General features: G+C 47.1%; 1 protein-coding gene across 1 annotated transcript in view; it reads left to right on the top strand.

The window, feature by feature from the left end:
- The window catches only part of LOC123780119 (uncharacterized), a 66,016-nt gene that overhangs the window by 13,543 nt on the left and 29,926 nt on the right, over nucleotides 1-22,547 (top strand). The window contains exon 3 of the mRNA XM_087858708.1: nucleotides 17,077-17,231. The gene's annotated coding sequence lies outside the window, so the exon portion shown is untranslated. The remainder of the gene's footprint in view (nucleotides 1-17,076; nucleotides 17,232-22,547) is intronic.

The raw sequence follows: 22,547 nt of genomic DNA on the forward strand, positions 1-22,547 counted from the left end.
GTCTGTTCATATCTTCTGCCCATTTTTTGATTTGTTTATTTGTTTCTCGTGTATTGAGTTTGAGAAGTTCTTTGTAGATCTTGGATACCAGTCCTTTATCTGTGGTGTCATTTGCAAATATCTTCTCCCATTCCGTGGGCTGCCTCTTAGTTTTTCTGACTGTTTCCTTGGCTGTGCAGAAACTTTTAATCTTGATGAAGTCCCATAAATTCATTTTGTCTTTTGTTTCTCTTGCCTTTGGGGATGTATCATGAAAAAGGTTGCTTTGGCCGATGTCGTAGAGGTTGCTGCCTATGTTCTCCTCTATTTTTTGATGGATTCCTGTCTCACATCGAGGTCTTTCATCCATTTGGAGTTTATTTTTGTGTATGGTGTGAGATAGTGGTCAAGTTTCATTCTTTTGCATGTAGCTGTCCAATTTTCCCAGCACCATTTATTGAAGAGACTGTCTTTTTCCCACCGGATGTTTTTTCCTGCTTTATCAAGTATTAGTTGCCCAAAGAGCCGAGGGTCCATTTCTGGGCTCTCTATTCTGTTCCATTGGTCTATGTGTCTGTTTTTGTGCCAGTACCATGCTGTCTTTGTGATCACAGCTTTGTAGTACAGCTCGAAATCCGGCATTGTGATGCCCCCAGCTTTGTTTTTCCTTTTCAACAGTTCCTTGGAGATTCGGGGTCTTTTCTGGTTCCATACAAATTTAAGGACTATTTGTTCCAGTTCTTTGAAAAACGTTCTCGGTATTTTGATCGGGATAGCATTGAAAGTGTAGATTGCTCTGGGTAGCATGGACATTTTAACTATGTTAATTCTTCCGATCCATGAGCATGGAATATCTTTCCATCTTTTTATGTCTTCCTCAATGTCTTTTAAGAGTGATTTATAGTTTCTAGAATAAAGGACCTTTACGTCTCTGGTTAAGTTAATTCCAAGGTAACGTATGGTTTTTGGTGCTATTGTAAATGGGATGGATTCCCTGATTTCTCTTTCTTCATTCTCGTTATTCGTGTACAGAAATGCAACTGATTTCTGAGCATTGATTTTGTATCCCGCCACGTTACTGAACTGCTCTATAACTTCTAATAGTTTGGGAGTGGCTTCTTTTGGGTTTTCCATATAGAGTATCATGTCGTCTGCGAAGAGAGACATTTTGACTTCTTCTTTGCCGATTTGAATACCTTTGATCCCTTTTTGTTGTCTGATTGCTGTTGCAAGGACTTCTAGTACTATGTTGAATAATAGTGGCGAGAGTGGGCATCCTTGTCGAGTTCCTGATCTTTAGGGAAAGGCTTCCAGCTTTTCCCCATTGAGAATAATATTTGCAGTAGGCTTTTCATAGATGGCTTTTATGAGATTGAGAAATGTACCTTCTATTCCTACACTCTGAAGGGTTTTAATCAGGAAAGGATGCTGTATTTTGTCAAATGCTTTTTCGGCATCGATTGAGAGGATCATATGGTTCCTGAGTCTTTTCTTGTTGATATGATGTATCACGCTGATTGATTTGCGAATATTGAACCACGCTTGCATCCCAGGTATGAATCCCACTTGATCGTGGTGGATAATCCTTTTAATGAACTGTTGGATTCTATTAGCAAGTATCTTGTTGAGGATTTTGGCGTCCATATTCATTAGGGAAATCGGTCTGTAATTCTCCTTTTTGAGGGGGTCTTTGCCTGGTTTGGGGATCAAGGTAATATTGGCCTCATAGAATGAGTTTGGTAGCTTTCCTTCTGTTTCTGTTTTTTGAAATAGCTTTAGGAGAATAGGTATTATTTCTTCTTTGAATGTTTGGTAGAATTCCCCAGGAAAACTGTCCGGGCCTGGAGTTTTGTTATTTGGAAGGTTGTTTATCACTGACTCAATTTCTTCATAATTAATTGGCCTGTTTAAGAAATCAATTTCTTCCTTTTTCAATCTTGGTAGTTTATAGGTTTCCAGGAAGGATTCCATCTCTTCCAGATTGCTTAGTTTATTGGCATATAGCTGTTGATAAAAATTTCTAATAATCCTTCCAATTTCAATGGTGTTCGTCGTGACCTCTCCTTTTTCATTCATAATTTTAATAATCTGGGTCCTTTCTCTTTTCTTTTGGATAAGTCTTGCCAGTGGTCTGTCAATTTTATTGATTCTCTCCAAGAACCAGCTTCTAGTCCTGTTGATCTGCTCTACTGTACTTCTGGTTTCTGCTTGATTGATTTCAGCTTTAATTTTGGTCAACTGCTTCCTTGTGCGTGGATTAGGCCTGTCCCTCTGTTGCTGTTCCAGCTTCTTGAGGTGAGAATATAAAAACTGCATTTTAGATTTTTCTATTCTTTTGAGTGAGGCTTGGATGGCTATGTATTTCCCCCTTAGGAATGCCTTTTCAGTATCCCATAGGTTTTGGACTGTTGTATTTTCATTCTCATTGGTCTCCATAAATTGTTTAATTTGATTTTTGATTTTCTGGTTTATCGAGTCATTCCTGAGCAGGATGGTTCTTAGTCTCCAAGTGTTTGAGTTTCTTCCAAATTTTTCCTTGTGGTTGAGTTCCAATTTCAGAGCGTTGTGGTCTGAGAATATGCAGGGGATAATTTCAATCTTTTGGTATCGGCTGAGACCTGTTTTGTGTCCCAGAACATGGTCTATTCTTGAAAATGTTCCATGGGCATTAGAATAGAATGAGTATTCTTTGGTTCTGGGGTGTAGTGTTCTATATATATATATCTAAGAGGACCAACTCGTCGAGTATGGCATTCAAAGCCTTTGATTCTTTGCTTAGTTTTTGCCAGGGTGTTCTGTCTATTTCTGAGAGTGGAGTGTTGAGGTCCCCTACTATTAATGTATTTTTATCTATATGTCTCTTTATTCTGGTTAAGAGTTGGCTTGTGTATCTTGCTGCTCCCCTGTTGGGGGCATATATATTTATAATTGTCATATCCACTTGTTGAATACTTCCTTTAAGAATAATATAGTGCCCTTCTGCGTCTCTAACTATAGTCTGTAGTTTAAAATCCAATTTATCTGATATGAGAATTGCTACCCCAGCTTTCTTTTGAGGTCCATTTGCGTGAAAGATGGTACTCCATCCCCTTACTCTCAGTCTGAATGCATCTTTGGGTTCGAAATGAGTCTCTTGTAGACAGCAAATGGATGGGTCATTTCTTTTTATCCAATCTGCAATGCTGTGGCGTTTAAAGCAAGAATTTAAACGATTAATGTTAAGACTGAGTACTGAGAGATATGCTTTTAATTCTGCCATGTTGTCAGTAAAGTCTTTGTATTGGCTGTGACTTTCTGTTTTGTATCACTCTTGGGGCCTTTTTACTTTTATAGAACCCCCCGTAATACCTCCTGTAGGGCTGGTTTCATGGTTACGAAATTGGCTAGTGACTGTCGATTCTGAAATGTCTTTATTTCTCCATCAATTCTGAATGACAGCCTTGCTGGATAAAGGATCCTTGGCTGCATGTTTTTCTCTGAAAGAGCTTTAAAAATGCTCCCCCAACCCTTTCTCTCATTCCAGGTCTGTGTAGACAGGTCTGGGGTAATTCTGATTCCTTTGCCTTGGTACGTGAGAAATTTCTTTGCCCTGGCCGCTTTCAATACTGTATCCTTGGATCTCATATTTGCGAATTGCACTATGACGTGACGTGGTGTAGGTCTGTCATGGTTGAGCTTGGGAGGGGTCCTCTCTGCCTCTTGGACACGAATTTTTGTTTCCCTTGCTAGATTAGGGAAGTTTTCAGCTACAATTTGTTCAAATATCTCTTCTAGACCTCTGTTTTTCTCCACCCCCTCGGGGATGCCGATGATTCTTACATTGGATCGTTCGTTGAGTCAGTAATCTCCTGTAGCCAACATTCGTGGGCGTGGATTTTTTTAAGACCATCTTCTATTTTTTTTTTTCCTCTATTAACCCATCCTCCAATTCACTAACCCTTTCCTCCGCTTCCGTGACCCTGGCCGTCAGAGCCTCTAGTTTTGCCTGCATTTGGCTCATAGAATTTTTAATTTCTGTCAAATTTGCTCTCATTTCCGCCCTTAGGGATTCTATATTCTCAGTAACATTTTCCTTAATACTTTTTTCAAGTCTACTCATTATCTTGACCATTGTTACTCTGAATTCCATTTCTGATAATTTGGTTACATCCATATCCGTTACTTCTGTGGCAGAGGCCACAGACTCACTGTCTTTTCTTTGCTGGGGCGGGCTTCTCCTTCTTGTCATTCTAATGAGGAGAGGTTGCGGGGTTGTCCAGAGCCCAAAATTATTGACTGGGTCCCAGGCCGTGCCCCTTGTTTTATAGGGATATTAGAGATGTGGGCTTCTTCTTTAAAGATTTTATTTATTTACTTATCTGAGAGAGGGAGACAGACAGTCAGCAAGAACGGAACAGAAGCAGGGGAGTGAGAGAGGAAGAAGCAGGCTCCCAGCGGAGGAGCCCGATGAGGGACTCCTTTCCGGAACGCTGGGATCACGCCCTAAGCCGGAGACAGGCGCTCAATGACTGTGCCACCCAGGCGCCTCGGGTTGTGGGCTGCTTGATTTTTCAGCCTGCCTTCTGTGTTCTGGGGGAGGGGCCTGCCGCGCCGATACTCAGGCAACCCTGTTTGGTTAGAGTCTCCGTGTCCCCTGCGAGGGAGGATGGGGATGGGCACTCTCTGAGCCGGTATCTCCAGGCTTTTGTTCTCTGGCGGCTTTCCCTGGCGGCCGGCTATGCCTCTTCTGAGAGTCAGAGCAGCAGAGGCAGCATTGTCACAGAACAGAGGGATTGTGGCCCGTTCTCCACTGATGTTCTGGCCACTTTTACTCTGTTACTGTTGGTGCTGCTCAACCCTGCAGCGTCCCGGGATGTGTGCACCAGCTCGGAGTCCCTGCCCTCACTTCCAGGGCCGGCGCGTCTCTGTCCTTTGTGTTTCTAATGCCGCCAGCCACCGGCCACCCCGAACGCTCCTGGGTCTCCCGGTCTCAGTCTATACCCAGTGAGCACACCTCGATTCCGGAGTTTCATGAGAAGCCTGGTGGCGCGCGCACCCGGTTCAGGGTCTCAGTCTGCTGTTTCGCGGGTGCTGACCGCGAGTCCGCCCGCTCCCCCGTGCAGGTGGCCCGCCAGCCACCAGCCACCCCGCGCGCGCTCCAGGAGCTCCCGGTCTCAGTCTGGATCCCGTGAGCACACCAGGATTCCGGTGTTCCGGGAGATGCCTGGTGGCGCGTGTTCACGGCTCACCGGTCTCAGTCCGCTCTCTCGCGGGTGCCCTCTGTGAGTCCGCCCGCTCCCCCGTGCAGGTGGCTGCCGCTTCCCGGCGCCCAAACACGGCGGCTCCCTCCCCCTTCCATTTATCTTCCGATATCTGTGCACGGTTTACAGCTCCCCTCTTCGTACCTCAATACTCAGCGCTGGAGACGTTCATTTGTAGAGATCCAGATGCATCATCCTGCGTCTCAGGCTGATTCCGTGGTTATTTAGGCTGGTCTGGTACCTATCCAGCTCAACTCAGGGGACCGGCTGAAAAGGGGTCCCCTACTCCTCCGCCATCTTAACTCCCTCCCAGTTGTCATTTTTAACTTAAATTTCGAACCACTTTTGTACCCCTTTTTTCAGTTGAGGAAAACAAAACAGAATTGTTTTTCAGTCACTGGGCATTTATATGGCCAATTTTAGCCTGGAGTGAATTTCTACAGCCTAATGACGAACTTCTGCAAATTTCTGTCATAACTCTATGAGAGGCAGCACAGTAAAGGCTGGGTGGGCGGGGGCCATAAAACGCCCCGCTGGCAGTGTCAGCACAGATCGGGTTAAGAGCCCCACTCCCAGCCTGGGTGCCTTGATTTCCGTGGTGCCACCCACTCCCATCGTCCACATGCCCGGAGGTCCCTAGAAGCTCCCACACACAGTGCGGTGGGTTCCACGGGCTCCCACACTGCCCTGCACCTGTGTTTCTGGGCCAGAATCACAAGCGCCTCTTGATGGCTTTGCTTCTATGGACGTCTAAATCATCAGCAAATGTTTTTCCAGTTTGTCAGACATTTAAAGGTTATCTCCTTTTACATTTTTATTGTTACACTGACTGTAGCAAATAGTCAGGGAGGGGTGTATATCCTGGGGGAGATACTGCTCCCCCCCACACACACACGTTAGGGATCAGAAGCTTCTCACAGAAGTAGGACAACTGTAGATTTCCTGATACATGTCGGCCAAAGTCATTCAATTAGCCCCCATGGTGCTCGGCTGCCGAGCTGGAAGGCATCTCTGTGTTCTGCTAGGAGACAGCACCAGCGCTGGGCTTCAGTCAAGGAGAGGAAGGAGCTCTTCACACCATCCTTTCCTGGATGCAGAGCCTCGGGGGGCTAGGGTCTGACGGGGGCAGTTGGATCAAGGTTGTTTGCAAAACTATGGGAAGCCATGGAGTCCCGGTTACACAAACGAAAAGAAAAAGGAGCCTCCAACCTTGGCCAGTTACAACTTCCTAAAGTAGAGGCTGTAAGTCACAGAATACTTTTCCTTCTTCTCCTGCAGTGTGATTGGAGGCAGGTTTTCCTCTCCCTCATTTCAGCACGATCCAAATGATCAGCTTTGGGGATGGCGCGGGGGATGGGGACCCATGAGGCTGCCATCAAAATTTGCCCGTTTGTGCAGTTGGTCCTGGTGTGGGAGCCCATAGCCTCCTTACGTTTAGGTTACCAAGCGCAAGGGTCACAGATGTATTCAAACACGGGTTTAAACTTTTAAATACCGTTCTCAGCTTAGTAACCAGAGGCAGAATTCAGTGGCCCCGGAATGACTGTAACACACATCCTCCTGTCTCTGTATGCATTGCTCCGAGCCCATTGCCTCTCATCTGGGAGTCAGGTAAGCTCCAACCACAAGTTCTGGTGCTGGCCGCACACTCACTCACCGGGCTGTTTACGTGAATATATTTATGACGGCTGTGAGCTGGAGGCAAAGGGGCCACATCACACGGGATTATTTTGTGCATTCGTGCGCCAACTCTTAATTTTCTAAGACGGTGCACACGAGAAAAATCACTCCTTGTAAATACGTGACTTTGTCAGTGGGGAGGGACTTTAGGCCATCTGATTTACCTAACACTTGCTGGCAGGTGTCAAGCTCCCGAAAGGATTCAGCCCAGATGGGCAGAATCTTGACCTCCAGCTTGATGTGCTTGCAGCCTCGCACCCCTTGCACTCATGGGCTCCCAGCACAGTGTGTGAGCACCGCTTCTAGAAGTTGGAAAAGCAGATGAGCTGGATTCTAAATGAGGTGTTTTCTTACCATCATTAGGGGGCCACACGGAGTCAGCTAGATTCCAGAAGTCATCTGTGGCCTTAGAGTGTCTGGTCCATGCACAGAGTCAGCTGTGGTAGAGAATGCTCGGCCAGCCCACAGAGTCCTGGGCTGTCTCCACGTCATGTCTCCACGTAACACCGTAGAGGCACCTGCCTCATGGTTTCCTCTCCTCCCTCCAGCCCTGGGCCTGCCAGTGAGGCTCGTGTTGCCAGAAGTGACACTCAGTCCGTGTGGATGGTGTGGCAGCCACCAGAGGAGCCCAACGGCATCGCTCTGGGTAAGGAAGCGGCCGTGATTAAAGAGATCGTAGCTCAGAGGGAAATCGCAATTGCATTGATTTCCTCTGTTCTTGTTACATGTCAAAGAGGTTGAACAACAACAACAACAACAAAATCCTGCCTGCCACAGCCCGGCATTTTTAGCGCTGGGAAATGTGGGACCCTCTACTGTCCTGGGAGCTGTGTTCTGAGGTTTCTTTGCAGATTGAAATTTACATTTTGTTAGCCCAGAATTTCTTCCATTTGTTCATGGTTCACAACAAAACCATCTGTAATTGGCCCTTCCTTCAGCTCTGAAATAACCAGGCTGTTTCCATGGGTGTCTGGGAAGCAGCAGCCTCGTTTTTCATGGGAACCAGAGACCTGGACTTTGCTCCCAAGTTCCAGGAAACATCCTCGGCTGCAGGGCCTTCACCTCATCCTTCTAAGAAGTTTCCAGCGTGAATTTTGTGCCTTGGGTCCCTAGGAAATGGTTTACTTTTAATGTTTCATTCAGGGGGGCAACTCTGATAGCATTGATGAAAAGCCTTATTTTTTCTTATTCCCCAAAGGAGGCAAGTTTTATTTAAAAAAGAAATCATCAGTTCCCTTATTTAGTCACCCCTTCACCATGACAAATTCAGGGCTTCCCCTATGCATGGTGTCGCCTGCATGGTGGGCAGTAAGGAGTGAAGAAGATGCACCTGTCCTCAGGAGGCGTGTGGCTCACGGCACCACTGGGGAGAGGCACAAGGATGATGCAATGTGATAGGTGACTAATAACGGTTCACGAGATGATCCACAAGCGGGTCCCCCAGGCCAAGGGGCTCTCAGCGGACGGAAGGTGGCTTTAGAGCTGGATCTTGTCGATGAGTGGCCTCTGGAGTCCTGGAGGAAGGGAAGAGGGACGTCCACTCAGCCAGAGGGAATGCCTTCTTCCTGTGAGAGTGTAGACAGATCCCTGCCTGCGGATGTGGGCAGGGCCGGGCCTGGGTTGCCTGGGGATGGCCGGCTCTGCCATGCAGGGAGTGCCCAGGGGCCCAGACCTGTGAAATCAGGCATCTAACGGCCAGGGCCCCAGGCTCGATCTACTCTCCAGACCCAGGCCAGCCTCTGATAGGCTATGTCCCTAATCCAGACTCGCGGCAGACCCCCAGATATGTTAGCTCGTGTACTGGGTGGTTTACAGGAAGATTATAAACCTGAGCTTACAGACAGGTAGTGAAATTCACCACTTACACCTGCTTCTGATATTAGGATTCTAAGATTCAGTTTGAAAAAGGGTTTTACTTCATTAGAAAACATTTTTAAATAATCTGTGCTGAGGGCAGTAGGGAGTCCCCCAAGGGCTTTGAGCAGCAAAGTGATGGAATCAGGTTTGCCTTCTAGGTAACAACTAGAGAGGCAAATAGTTTTGAGTTCTTGAGTCACGAACATGGGGAGGACAGAGCCTGAGGCATCCTGACGTCGTCTGCTGCCAGGCTGGGCCCTCCTCAGTCTGACCCTTCCTCGTGCGATTTCTGGAGTTGCTGGGTGGGGTATTTTGCTGAGTACAGTATTTCTGAAATGGGTGACCTTCGGAACCGCAGGTTCTTGCTATTTTAAAATCACAAGGAGCCGGCGAGGAAGCTGCTGGTGAAATGGTATTTCAGATCCTGTCGGATGAGATGGGATCCCAGACACCTGTTAGGCCCCACACCTTGTGCTCCAGACCTGGGGCGGGAGATGGTCTGCAGAGTGCATGGATGGGCCAGAAGTCTCCTGGAGCCCCTCAGCACCACGCCCCGGCTGCTGCCTCTTCTGGACAGAGCAGGGCTAAACATCTGATGACCCAGTGGGTGTCTCCAGCTTGCTGTGAGACAGGAAACCTTTCTGGAGCACAGAATGTGAATTCTGTCCTGTCACAGTCTCATCCTGGGTCCTCCTCGCAAACATGGGGACGTTGTGGCCTGAGCCAGGGCCAGCCCACTGTGCTTGCTGGTCCTTTGCCCCTTCTGTGCCTCTAAAGTCTACATTCGATGTGACTCCACGGCCGTCCCTGCCTGGTTGTGCCCACTGTCATCACACGAGTCTCACTGTCCAAAGATAAAATCTCATCACGTACTTTGAAGGGCATCTGTAACGTTTGTGTGTCTGTTTGAGAAAGCACTGTGAAAGGAGAACTCAGACCATGATGGGGTAGCATTTACATTATTCAGATTGGGAGTCCTAGAAAGTCTTGATACGACCCAGGTGAGATGGGTAAGTGGGCAAACACATGCTCATATGCTCCCGGAGAATGATATGGTCATGTCTGGGCGAGGTGACCCCATCTGTCCTCTCCATCCCGGAGGCCCTTCCTGTCAGGTCTTAAATCCTGGAGTTCTCACACCTCTACCCAAGGAGACACACACGGGACACTCTTGCAGTGTCGTGTTCAATAACAGGGAAAAACAAAGAGCCAGACACCCAAGTGTCCATCAATCAGGCAACAGAAATGTGTATCCTGGGCTCTTCACGCAACAGAAAACATGATAGCAGTTACAGGAATGACCAAGATCTACACGAGCCAACGTGAGGAAGTCTCACAAGCATGTGTTCAGGGGGAAAACAAGTTGCAGGAGAATCCACAGAGCGTGAGAATGTTCCTGTACATTTAAACCTCCAGGAGTGTTACTATAGTCATTTACATGTACAGTCAACGTGTGAGCTCATGGACAGGACTACACCCGGAGTTGAGACGGGGCGTGGCCTCTGAGGAAGAGGAGCTGGTGGGGCCACCAGACAACCTCAACTTTTTCTGTCTCTTCTCTTATATGAAAACAAAAACAGTCCAATTTGGCAAAATCTCAAGATTTGTTCAGTTTGGTACAATCAATATTTGGGTGTTTCATCTGTATCATTCCCAGTATTTCCTGTATGTTTGAAAGATTTATAATAAAAAAGGACGATCATAAGATAAAAACAACACGTTCACTATAGACTTTTTAAAAAACAGAAAATTCAAACAAGTAACAGGCAGAAAATGAGAATCACCCACAATTCCACCACCCCAAAATAATGTTACGATTTTTTTCTTCTGTTCATTTTTCTACTATTTTAATTACAAATAGTTCCTACTTAGAAAGGATTCTCTTCGTTCTAGCACGTGCATGTTTAGCAGCGGTGGCCTGCCCGTGTCCCTGCCACCCCGTCTAGCATGGACAGCCCGCCAGGCCCCCTGAGGGACTTTGTGTTTATCTCTCCTTCAATTTTCTGCATGAGTTTCGTAGAGGTAAACTTAAGCCTAAAAAGCTAATACTAGTGCTGCATATTTTTAGATTTCATGCAAACTCCTGTCCTGTGTTTTTCTGTGACTTTGCTCCTCTCTTCCCACGTCACGAATCTTTCCTACATACACACCTTGGCTGTCTGGCTCTGCACACACTGGACGGGATGCTCGCAGCGCCTCCAGCATCCTGGTGCTTGCCTCCTGGCGCGCAGGTGGAAGGGTTCCCCGGGGCACACACCCGGGAACAGCCTTGGTAGGCCACAGAGTTGGAGCCTTTTCAACTCTGCACAATGACGCCCGACCACTTTCCTGAGCAGTAATAGCCATTTGTACTCCCACCAGCAGGTGTAAGGACCCCCATGGTTCTGCACGTCGTTGCCAACACTCGATAGGCTCGGGATCGAAACTTCTTCCCTCCAGAAACTTTGGGTCAGTCAGCTCTCCTGACAGCAGTGCCCATCTCACTCCACCTTCACCAACATCAACATTAATGGGCTTTTTGTTTGTTTGTTTTTTGTTTGTTTTTATCTGGGCCAGTTTGATACATTAAATAGAACATATGAAGAGAACATTTTCAAAGTTTACTGGCCATAAGTTATTATTTTGGGGGGGGGGGAATTTCCAGTTTATATTCTGTACTAGTTTGTTTCTTAAACAGCAGGAATCTATTTTCTGTCAAGTCCAGAGGCTGGAGGTGTGAGATCCAGGCATGGCTGGGCTGGTGTCTCCAGCAGCCTCTCTCGTTGTCCCCCCTCCCATGTCTTCCCTCACCTAGTCATCCCGCTGTGTGTGCCTGTGTCCTGATCTCCTCTTGTAAGGGTGCCAGTGCCCCCTGGATCAGGGCCCACCCTAGTGACCTCATTTCACCTTAATCCCCTCTGTAAAGACCCTCTCCCCAAATACAGTCACATTGGAGATGCTCAGGGCAAGGACTGTAACCTGTGAATTTGGGGGATGCCATTCAGCCCGTAACACGTCCTTTGGCCATTTTTCTCTTGGGGAGTCGCCCCTTCCTTATGGGCTCTCACATACCTTACTCGTTGGCAGCATCAGAGTACCAAGTGGCTGAGAGACCTGAGTCCGCTGTTGGGCTCTGAATCTGGGTTGGAGGCCTGACTCTGCTCTGTTAGTGCCGTGACACAGGGTCTGGGCAACTTAGCCCAGTAAACACCACCCAACATGATCATTAACTAATTAACAATATTCAATGTCACGGATGTTGCAAAAGTTCCCCTTTTAATTTTGGTCACAGAGACTTTCATGTGGACTTGAAACCTGTGTGCCTTCCCGTCGTGTGCCGTTTCCATGGTGGATGGAGCAGGTGCTGTCACCTGCACGCAGGCCCCGTAGGCTGGGGTCAGTGGGCCCCCAGTCCCTCTCAGGGCCATTGTGGCTCCTTCCACTCCTCACTCTGAGTGGCGGCCCCTCTTGCCACCCTGCACTTGTAGCCGCGTCACTCCCTGGGCACTGAGTCCACTCGGGGCACAGTGGCAGGACTGGGGCATGTGGGAGGGTCGACGGGCTCAGCCTCTTCAGGCTGTGGAGGGCGAGACCCAGCGAGAGGAAAGGCCAAACAACACCGATCTCAGGATCTGAGTCAGCCAGCTGTTCTCAGGAAGTTTCCCCAACCTCACATCGAGGTGGTGTGATTCACTCTCCCCTGCACCCCCAGCAAGCCAAGATCTGCACAATGCACTCAAGAATCCCGGGATGCCTGCTCTGCTCTCCCCTGGGTTTGAAGCACCATGCTCCAGACAGGCCAAAGGCAATGTGGGCAACCCTGCAGACTCAGTAGCCCAGCCTGATGAATTTAAGCACGTTACTGAGCCTTTCTGTGCCTCAGTTTCCCTATCCCTCAAATGGGAATAACACCCCCTCCCTCCTAGTGTTGACTGAGTTGTGCCTGAGGACGTTAGGACAACGCCCAGCACGTGGTAAGCACTCAGCGAATGTTCACTGGAACGCATGGCCGTTTAGTATTTCACCGTGTCTTCCGCACCAGAGAATTTCTTCTTGTCGCCCAAGACGTCACCCTGTGCCAGCATCTAGCTGGTGCTCCCCAGCAGAGGTTTCACACGGACATGACAGGGAGAAGAACCGGGAAAGGCAGGTTGGAGCCAGGTTATAAGAGCTCCTAAGGGACATTCAAAAGTTTACATTTTGATCCATAGTCCCAGGGCAGTGGGGGGGGGTCACTAAAAATCACAAAAATCCAGGTAAGGAGAGGGCAGTATATAAATATTTTAAGCATTCCAACCATGGCAAGACAGACAGAAAGTACAATAGTGCTATGTCTACCTGTAATGCAGAAAAACACCACATTTGAACATCTTGTTGTAATGGTCCAGTTGTAATGGTAGCAAATGTTGTCAGGGTAACCTGTGACCTGAATATTATTACAGCTAGCACCCCAAATTGCAGATGCTGTAGGAGGGTTGAGAAGACAGCTTCCAAATGTTCAGATCAGTGTTCATAGGAAATAAATGGAAACATCTCTTTGCAAGACTGGCTTCCCACACACTAATGTTTCTGATCTCGCTCGAAGTGTAATTATGTAACTAGTCTTTTCCGTCAAAACACTCTTCTCCCTCAAAACTATCTCCTGTTATTCTCTAGAAATGCAAGAACGGGTACTCAGCTGCTTGCTTTTGCCATTTAGGCACAGGAAAGGGCTCTCTTCTATTGTCCGTTGAGGCTAGGGCTTTGTAAGGACATTTGAGGTGCCCGTCTGTATGTTCACCAGGCCAGAGTGGGGACTGGGGTATATCACCCTGAGTTTAGGGCGGATAAGAGGAAAGTACGAACATACCCGCAGGCTGAGGGGCTTTCTCCCAGTGGTTCATGTGGGAGCTGGAGCAGAGGCAGGGATAATAAGCCGGGTTTCCTGCAGGTGCACATGGTGATGCTGTCCTTGCTGTCCCATGCATTGCCTCAGAGCCAGCGCCGTGGCTGTAGGAAGTGGGCCTCGTCGTCTCTGTGTTTCAGTGGCAGAGGAGCCCTGGGAAATCGAGCTGCGAACACCCTGCTTCTGGCTCAGTGCTGGTGGCACCTGGAAGAGCAGGTCCATGCGGTGGAATGGTACAGACATCAAAACTCACGTTTCTGAAGGAAAAGAATGACGCTTGGGAGATGTAGTGAGAAGACACGAATGAAAAGTCTGCACTTGGAGTAAAATCAGTTTTGTTTCACGTTCATATGCATAGAAAAATGATGGCCAGAAGCAGCCCCGAAGATAGAAACCGTGACCTCTGGATGGTGGCAGATGCCGTGTGCGTGGTCGGGGCCCGGCACTCCCCGCCAAGGCCCATCCCGCAGCGTCTGGGACGCTGGCAGTGCCCTGTGCCCGAAGGTGCTCTCTACCCTGGGGCCGGGCTTCTAGGGGAGTTGCCGACCAGCAGCCCCCCGCCCATGACTCCTGGGGGTTGGGGGGATGCCGCCGCAGCCCCTGCCACCCCCCCCACCCAGTGGGCAGATCCTTGGGGGCCCAGCAGAGCAACTGCTTCAACAGGCCTTCTGTCAGCTTCTTCTGTTTCCTGGGCTCACCTCCTGAGAAAACTTTTCACTCTGGGCTCTCTTGGAGCTCCCTGGGCCCCTCAGGAGTCAGGCAGCAACATCCACAGTACAGAGAGCATCTTGTGTGGGCAGAGCCCTGGCGTCTCTAGCACCTGCCCCTGCGTAGTCGGCTCCTTCCTCTTCTGCTGGCCAGCACGGCCAACGGTGACCCACCACAGCCCGTGGGATGTGACATGCAGAGGATTCTGGGCCACCTCCTTCCTGGTGCACTCTCTACCCCTCCTTGGTGCTCTGGGCTCCAGTGGCCGAGGGCTCTGGCATTGGGCTGGGCAGGGCTGCTCCTCACAGGTTCTCATGCCCGTCATAGACCTAGCCACGGCTCTGGCTCCAGGCCCTGCTGTGGGGGACTTGGACCCACCGCCCTGACCTTATTCCTGGTGCAGGTACCCCAAGGCTCTTCCAGACAACCCCGGTTTTTTTGTCCACTCTACAAAACAACTCATCCTCTCCAGAGGAACCCTGGCCCTGGAGTTTCTGCCCCTCTGCTGTGCTGGTGTTGACCCCCTGGCACTGGGATGTGCCTCCCCTTGTTCCCACATGCCTTGCAGTCTCTCCCAGTCCCTCAAAATCCCCTTCCTGGAGAGTGACCAGTTTCTTTTCCGTTTGTCTCTCTTTTATTCAAATCATCAGAATGTTACCATTTTAGAGCAGGAAGGAGCTGTGTGAAGCAGGAGGGCCTCCTGGGCAGGACGGGGCTCCCACACTGAAGGCCCAATTCTGTCCTCTGTTCACTGTGTCCTTTTCTGGCCCTCGGGGGTAAAATGGACATGCGTCCTGTGCCTGAAATGCAGAGGCACTAAGAGGGGGCTAGTTGTTTTCTTGATTCATAGTGTAGGGGTGAGGACTTCTCCCTCTTCCCTTCTGGGTTCTACAGCTGGTCCAAGAATTAAGTTGACATAAGACTGATGAACAGGGCGATTGGTAGGAGAAGGAAGGGAAGAATGAAGGGGGGGGTAAGCTGAAGGGGGGATGAACCATTAGAGACTATGGACTCTGGGAAACAAACTGAGCGTTTAGGAGGGGAGGGGTGGGGGGATCTGCTGGCCTGGTAATGGGTATTAAGGACGGCATGTGTTGCATGGAGCACTGGGTGTTACACACAAGCAATGAATCATGGAACACAACATCAAAAACTAATGATGTACTGTATGGTGACTAACGTAACATAATAAAAAAATTTGTTAAAAGACTGATGAACAGGAAAAAAACGTTTAATTTTGTATGTACAGGAGCCCCCAAAACACAAGGCTCAAAAGTGACCAAAGCGGACTGTTTTTAATGCTTTTCATGAATAGAAACAGTCCATTGGTGAAGCGTTGACAAGATGAGGGGTTTGGGCTTGGGGTGGTAATCTAGTGAAGTAACAAGGTTGTATAGCCACCTCGACCGTCACCTGCCCATGGCTGGTGAGGAGGCTGCCTCTCTTCCTCCTGGTGCAGCGAGGGAAGGTCCGAGTGTCCTCTGGCACTGGCTGTTTCTTAAGTAACTTTAATCCAACATAATGTTTGAAAATGGCATATTTGGGAGTGGCCTATGCTACTCTGCTTCACTGGCTGGAAATGAGAAGCTGAGAGTCACTTTGGCGTTGGGGTTGGGGTTGAAGCCTGGCTTAGGACTTGCTGACAGTTGAGGTGTTGAGTACGGAGGGAGGGCCTATAGGCTGTTTTGTTTTTTAAGATTTTGTTTATTTGAGAGAGAGAGAGCAGGAGCAGGGGGAGGCCTAGAGGAAGAGGGAGATGCAGACTCCCTGCTGAGCAGGGAGCCTGAGGTGGGGCTGGATCCCAGGACTCTGAGATCATGACCTGAGCCAAAGGCAGACATTTGACCAACTGAGCTACCCAGGGGCCCCTGATTTTTGGATTTTGAACCACGCTGTATCCGTGAAATAAATCTTACTTGATCGTACTTCTTCCTGTATTGTTGAATTTGGCTTGCTGATATTTTGTTGAGGGTTTTTATATCCATGTTTATCACATATACTGGTCTGTAATTTTCTGTTCTTGTGGCATCTTGGCAGCTTTTGTTAAGGGCAATGCTGGCCTCCTAAAATGATTTGGGAAGCGTTCCTTTTTTTTTTTTTTTTTTTTGTGGAAAAGTTTGAGAAGGATTGGTATTCATTTTCCTTTGAACATTTGGTAGAATTTATAGTGAAGCCATTTGGTCCTGGACTTCTGATTATTGAGGGGCTTTCGGTTACTCATTTAATTTCTCCGCTGGTAACTGGTCTAGTCAGAATTTCTGTCAGTTCGTGATTCAGTCTTGGAAGGTTGCCTGTTTCTGGGAATTAATCCTGTTCTTCTAGGTCGTCCAGTGTGTTGGGGAGTAGTTGTCCGTAGTAGTCTCTTGTGAGCCTCTGTATATCTACGGAATCCGTGGGAACATCTCTTCCATTGCCGCTTAGGAGTTCTCATTCCTTTTTTCACCCTGAGTCCAGCTGAAAATTTGTCAGCTTTGTTCTTTTCGAAGAACCGGGTCTTTGGTTGATCTTTCTGTTGTCTTTTTAAAAATCTTTCCATTGTCTCTTTAGTCTGTAGTTCATCTCTTTCTGTTCTGATATGTTACTTCCTTCTACTAATTTTGGCCTTCCTTTGTTCTTTTTTCTGTTTCCTTGAGGTGTAAATTTAGGTTGCTTATCCAAGACATTTCTTGTTTCTTGAGTTAGGCCTGTATCACTCTAAACTTCCCTCTTAGAAATACCTTTCTTAAGGATTTTATTTATTTATTTCAGAGTGAGAGCACTCACAAGCAGGGAGAGGAGCAGAGAGAGAGAGGAACATACTCCTTCCTGAGTGTGGAACTGACACAGGGCTGGATCCCAGGACCCTGAGATCATGACCTGAGCTGAAACCAAGAATCCAACGCCCATCCGACTGAAGCACCCAGGTACCCAACTTATAAACATTTCTAATAGAATCGGTTACTATTCTTTTCTTTTTGGATGGATGTGGTCTTAATTCTTTTTGAATGAGACAAATTTAATAGCTGGGTCTGTGGTCTTGATTTTGGATATCAACTACAAGCAGTATCCAGCAAAAAGTAGACAACAAATAGTTATTACTGGATTGATGTAGAATTTAATTTTATAACTTGAAATCAATCTGATTTCCCTTATATTATCTCTTGATTTTCATGTTCCCTACACTTTCCTGCTTATCTAGGAGTAATGTAAAACAATATGGCATAATTGAAGGGAGAAAACTTGATTGGACATTATGCAAAGAATAAACCAAAGGCCATTTACCTAAGTTGTGGTACGATGTCAAGAAGGGAAATATGAAGATGTTATGAAAATTATTTGTAATTTCCCATCTCAGACGTAAAGTCTACAATTCTCATTATTCTTGGACATTTTCAAATGTATCCAAACTTGTGGCGAACAAAAGAAAGCAAATCCGAAACTCGTGAGTTGCAATATTTAGAGATGGTGGTTGGATTTGACTGTGAGGCACACAGCCTTCTAACAGGCTATACATGCTGTGGGGTCACACTTTGGTCAGCCACCCGCAGATTCAAAACTCATACACTTTATTAGCATTAACAAGGGGTGAAAAATGGTGTGAAATGGCTGATCAGTAATAATTGTTCTGTGAATATGAATTTTAGTTTGGATAAAAGACACGATATGATTTACTGCAACTTTAGATGTCTCGTTTCTATTATGCTGTCTTGCAAAATTTTCAAAAAGGAAAGGCTGTTGTCCAATTTCAGGTGGTCTGGGGCCAGTTCCAGTTTGTCTAACAATGCTTGAAAATACATATTTGCAATCATGGAGAAAAACAGTTGGGGAGAAATGACTGGGTCCAGAGAGTGAGCTTTGAGAGAACACTTCCCAAAACACTTCCGCTACTTTGAAAAAATTGAAATATAAGAATAGGTGTATTCCTTTTTACATCAGTGGGGTCTGTGACTAATTCCATAGAGATAGATATTGGCCGTTTAATATTGGGTTAAAAGAGATCAGGAGGAATCCCCATTTTTCATTCTTTTTTTTAAAGATGATTTATTTGTATATTTTAGAGAGAGAGAGAGAGAGAGAGACAGCATGAGTTGGAGGAGCAGAGGGAGAGGGAGAATCTCAAGCAGACTCCATGTTGAATGCAGAGCCCAATTCAGGGCTCCCCTAGGAACCCCCATTTTTCTTAAAGGGTGTTAGCAAACATGGTTTAAGACAGGGCTTCTCAACCTTGGCTCTGTTGACATTTGGGGCAAGGGAACTCTTGTGGGAGCTGCAGGGAGCCTGGTAGCATGTGGAGCAGCATCCCCGGCCTCTACCCACCAAATGCCAGTAGCACCCGCCCCACAGTTGGGAACCTTCAATGTACCCAGACATTGCCAAGTGTTCCCTGGGGGCCAAAGCACTCCCTGCTCGGGGACCACTGGAAGCCAACAGAATGTGTCCAGAGAACTGGGAAGGTACACCCTCTGGGTATAATATTCTATTATGTACCCCTTAATGGAGTAAAAATAATCTCAGACTGAAGAGACATTGACGGAATGTAAATACAGGGAGAGCGAGAACGCCAATGGAAGCCGCCTCACCGTGTAAACGCCTGGAAGCCAGGATTCAAGGCGAGTAGAGAGGAGCCCTACATTAATTTATTTTCATTCATTAAAATGATTGATAATCATTCATTCCATTCATGAGTTTCTCACATTCTCCAGAGGGTGGCTAAGGAGAGAGCAAGATGGAGAGTTTAGACGAGGTTGATTAAACCGTTACTGAGCCACTACCACCCATGCCTGGCAACATGTACGTAATTTTGTCCCACATTGACTCTGGGTTTGAGAATCCCTGGCACAGATGTGAGTCTCAGTACTCAGTCTGAAGAAGTGGATTATTTCAGGATGTTCATAAATCAAAGTGCAGTATAGCCTGAGGGAGCCTGAACAGCACTGGCCGATAGGATTCCATGATGTAAACGATCTCTGTCTGCCCTGTCCAATATGGTAGCACCAGCTCAGAGTGGCTCTTGAGCCCTTGAAATGTGGCCACCTTTCTTGTGTCACATGTGGAAATGTGAACATTTGGGGGATAGTGAATTAAAAATACACTGTTTAGTGTGCCTGGGTGGCTCAGTTGGTTAAAAGGCCATCTCTTGATCTCAGCTCAGGTCTTGATGGTTGTGTGTTCAATCTCTGCCTTGGGCTCCACACTGGGCAGGAGCCTCCTTAAAAAACAAAACCAAACCCAAAACATCATTTACATTTACTTCACCATTTTCATTGCTCTTGTTTCCAGTGTGCTTATTAGAAAACATGAAACCATGTCTGTGTCTTGCATTAGGTTTTTATCAGAGAGCCCTGATCTAGAAGGTGGAGAATTCTGCCCTGTCAGGACACCTTGAACTCAACCCTGCTCTGGGTTAGTGTCTGGGCCAGGCAGGACCTGCAGGCAGAGCTGCGGATCCTCCTAGGTTCGGATCCTTCTCCCGTCTCAGCTCAAAGCCCCGCGAGGATTCTAGACTTGGTTTCCAATCGGCATTTCAGATCTCCCTCGGTTTGGACCATGTGCCCTTGATTTTGTGTGTTCATTCGTCAGCACTAGAAAGGACATTTACTTAGGACCCATTAGGTATTTCCACTTTAAGGATGAAAGGATTTCAGGAAACAATAGCATTTAAATCACAGATGATCCTGCCATTCAGCTGTCCAGGTGATCTCCCTCTGGGAAGCCACCATGAAGTAGTTTGAAGAGGCAAGCCAATGTCCTGTCTGCCTAGCCTTTCTGGAGAAGTGCTTTGTGGAAAATTTATAAATAAATAAATAAATAAATAAATAAATAAATAAATAAATAAATAAATAAATAAATAAATTTCTGGTTCCTGGCACAGGACTCCTAAAATCCTTGCAGTTTCCTGAGGGATAGGAGAGCCTTTTGTTAGTCATAAAATCTCCAACAGACCTCTCCAGAGTTTAGGCTAAATAGCTGACATAGGGTGGGGCCCAGAAATGGCATCACAGTGGGGCTGGTCACCAGAAGGACCAAACTGGGAGTCAAGGATTGGAAATTTCAGCCCCAGCCACTGGCCATCTGTGAGGGGAGGGGGCTGAAGATTGGGTTATAAAAAGTCTTGAACAAGACGTTGGTGAACACATTAATATTCTGGAAAAGTGATTTTCCCCCAGAGAAGGCATGGAAGCTCTCTGCCACTCCCCACCCCCTTTAGACCTTCCTTGCTCCACACATCTCTTCCATTGGGCGTTTCCTGAGTTGTATTCTTTATAATAAACTGGTCGATGTAAGTAAAGTGCTTTCCTGACTTCTGAGTCGATCTTTTTTTCCCCTTCATTCATATAACTTTTATTACAGTGTATTTATAATTGTTTTTTCCTTTTTTAAAATTTAAATTCAATTAGACAGCATATAGTACATCGTTAGTTTCAGATCTAGTGTTCAATAATATATCATTTGCGTATACCCCCAGTGCTCATCGCATCACGCGCCCCCCTTAATGCCCATCATACAATTACCTCATCCCCCCCACCTCACCTCCAGCAACCCTCAGTTTGTTTCATATACTTAAATGTCTCTCATGGTTTTTCTCCCTCTCCGATGACCTCCAGTTCAGTTTTCCCTCCATTCCCCTATGATCCTCTGCACTGTTTCTTAGAGTCTACCTATGAGTGAAACCATATACTTGTCTTTCTCTGACTGCTGTGTTTCACTCAGTATAATACACTCCAGTTCTGTCCAGGTCGATGTAAGTGGTAAGAATTCATCCTTTCGAATGGCTGAGTCATATTCCTTTGTATACATGGAGCCCATCTTCTTTATCCATCCACTTGTGGATGTAAGTCATTCTAGTGAAATTATCAACCCTAAGGAGGGGGTCTGAGGGAGTACCTGACCTTGTGGTTGGGCAGAAGTGTGGGTAGCTTGAACACCCCATTTGTGACTGGCCTCTGCAGTGGGGACAGACTTGTGGGACTGAGCCCTGAAATCTGTGGAGTATGAATTGAATTGTTGGAGAACGTGGCGAGTTGGTTGTGGTTGGTGTCAGGAAATAGAGCACACGGGTGTACTTGAAACGTGAACACATCTCCTTCCTCCACTGCACCAATTGACTGCATAAAGCCCCCCCTTAGGGGTCCTCTGTGCTCTGTGGTCTCTTGGAAGAATGGAGTCAGGTTCGACTGGCAGTAGGGGAAGTTGGTTTCCAAGATCAAAGATGTGGAGCCTAGCTGAGAGCTATTCCCTAGGTGAAGCCGTGGATGCCGAAACGACCCCACTGCCCCCTTCCTCACTAATGACTCAGAGATTGTGATATCACAGTTGGTTCCCCACAAAAGGTGGGAATTACCTGACTTTGGGCATTTTATGGGCCTGTGCCCCTCAGTCCCAAGTGCAGAGTAGAGTGACCTGGTAGGTCTCTGATAAAGACTGACGGTTGAGTCCTGCTCTGGACACAAGTGAGCCACCCGACAGAGTCCATTATCAGGACAGCTCGGTTTCTTGTGAGACATCTATTCTTTGGAGGAGCGATCGCCTCATACACTCTTCCTTTCCCGTTGCTTCCCCGCCTCCTTTGGGCTCTTGACTGGTGCCCTTGTGGAAGGTCTCCCTGCCATGCCAGACCTCAGGTGGAATCTATTTCCTATGGAAAGCACCTGTCTCGACTCTTGATTTCCCTCGTAAGACATGTAGCACAGTCTCATCCTTTTTCTTGGCTTTGTGGGGGAAAAATGATACTAATGTATGTCTTAACCTTTTGATATGGAAAAGGTTGTGGCTACCCCAGAGTCCAAAAAAAAAAACAAAAAAACAAAAAAACAAAGGCTTCAAAAATCATACTGCCCCCTATGTCTGGTCTTGCTTATTTCCCTCCTTACAACATTTTTACTGATTCACTGCTTAATGATTGTGAGACAAGGTCTCACTTATAGGCATCATTAATTGAGTCCTGAGTTCGATGTTCAGGACAGATTTCTGTGGGAAGGTTTATTGACTGTGGAAAGAGCAGAGAGAAGCCACTGAAATGCAAAAGGAATATGTGGGCCTCTTCTATGTCCAGGCTCTGCATTCTGACCAGTGGCTGAATTTGTTTTTTCTCTCCAATGGGTATGACCTCAGATGTAGATACACCCAATGACAACCTCATGATTTCTGCTACCCTGAGGAGTGTCCAAAGTGGGTATTCGGTTCAGATAGAATCTGAAAGAGGTGCTGAGAGGTTCAGCTACACAACTGGCATCATGGAC

This window comes from Ursus americanus, chromosome 33 (assembly GCF_024610735.1).
Source record: "Ursus americanus isolate L20-20 chromosome 33, mUrsAme1.1.p, whole genome shotgun sequence".
Taxonomy (NCBI): domain Eukaryota; kingdom Metazoa; phylum Chordata; class Mammalia; order Carnivora; family Ursidae; genus Ursus; species Ursus americanus.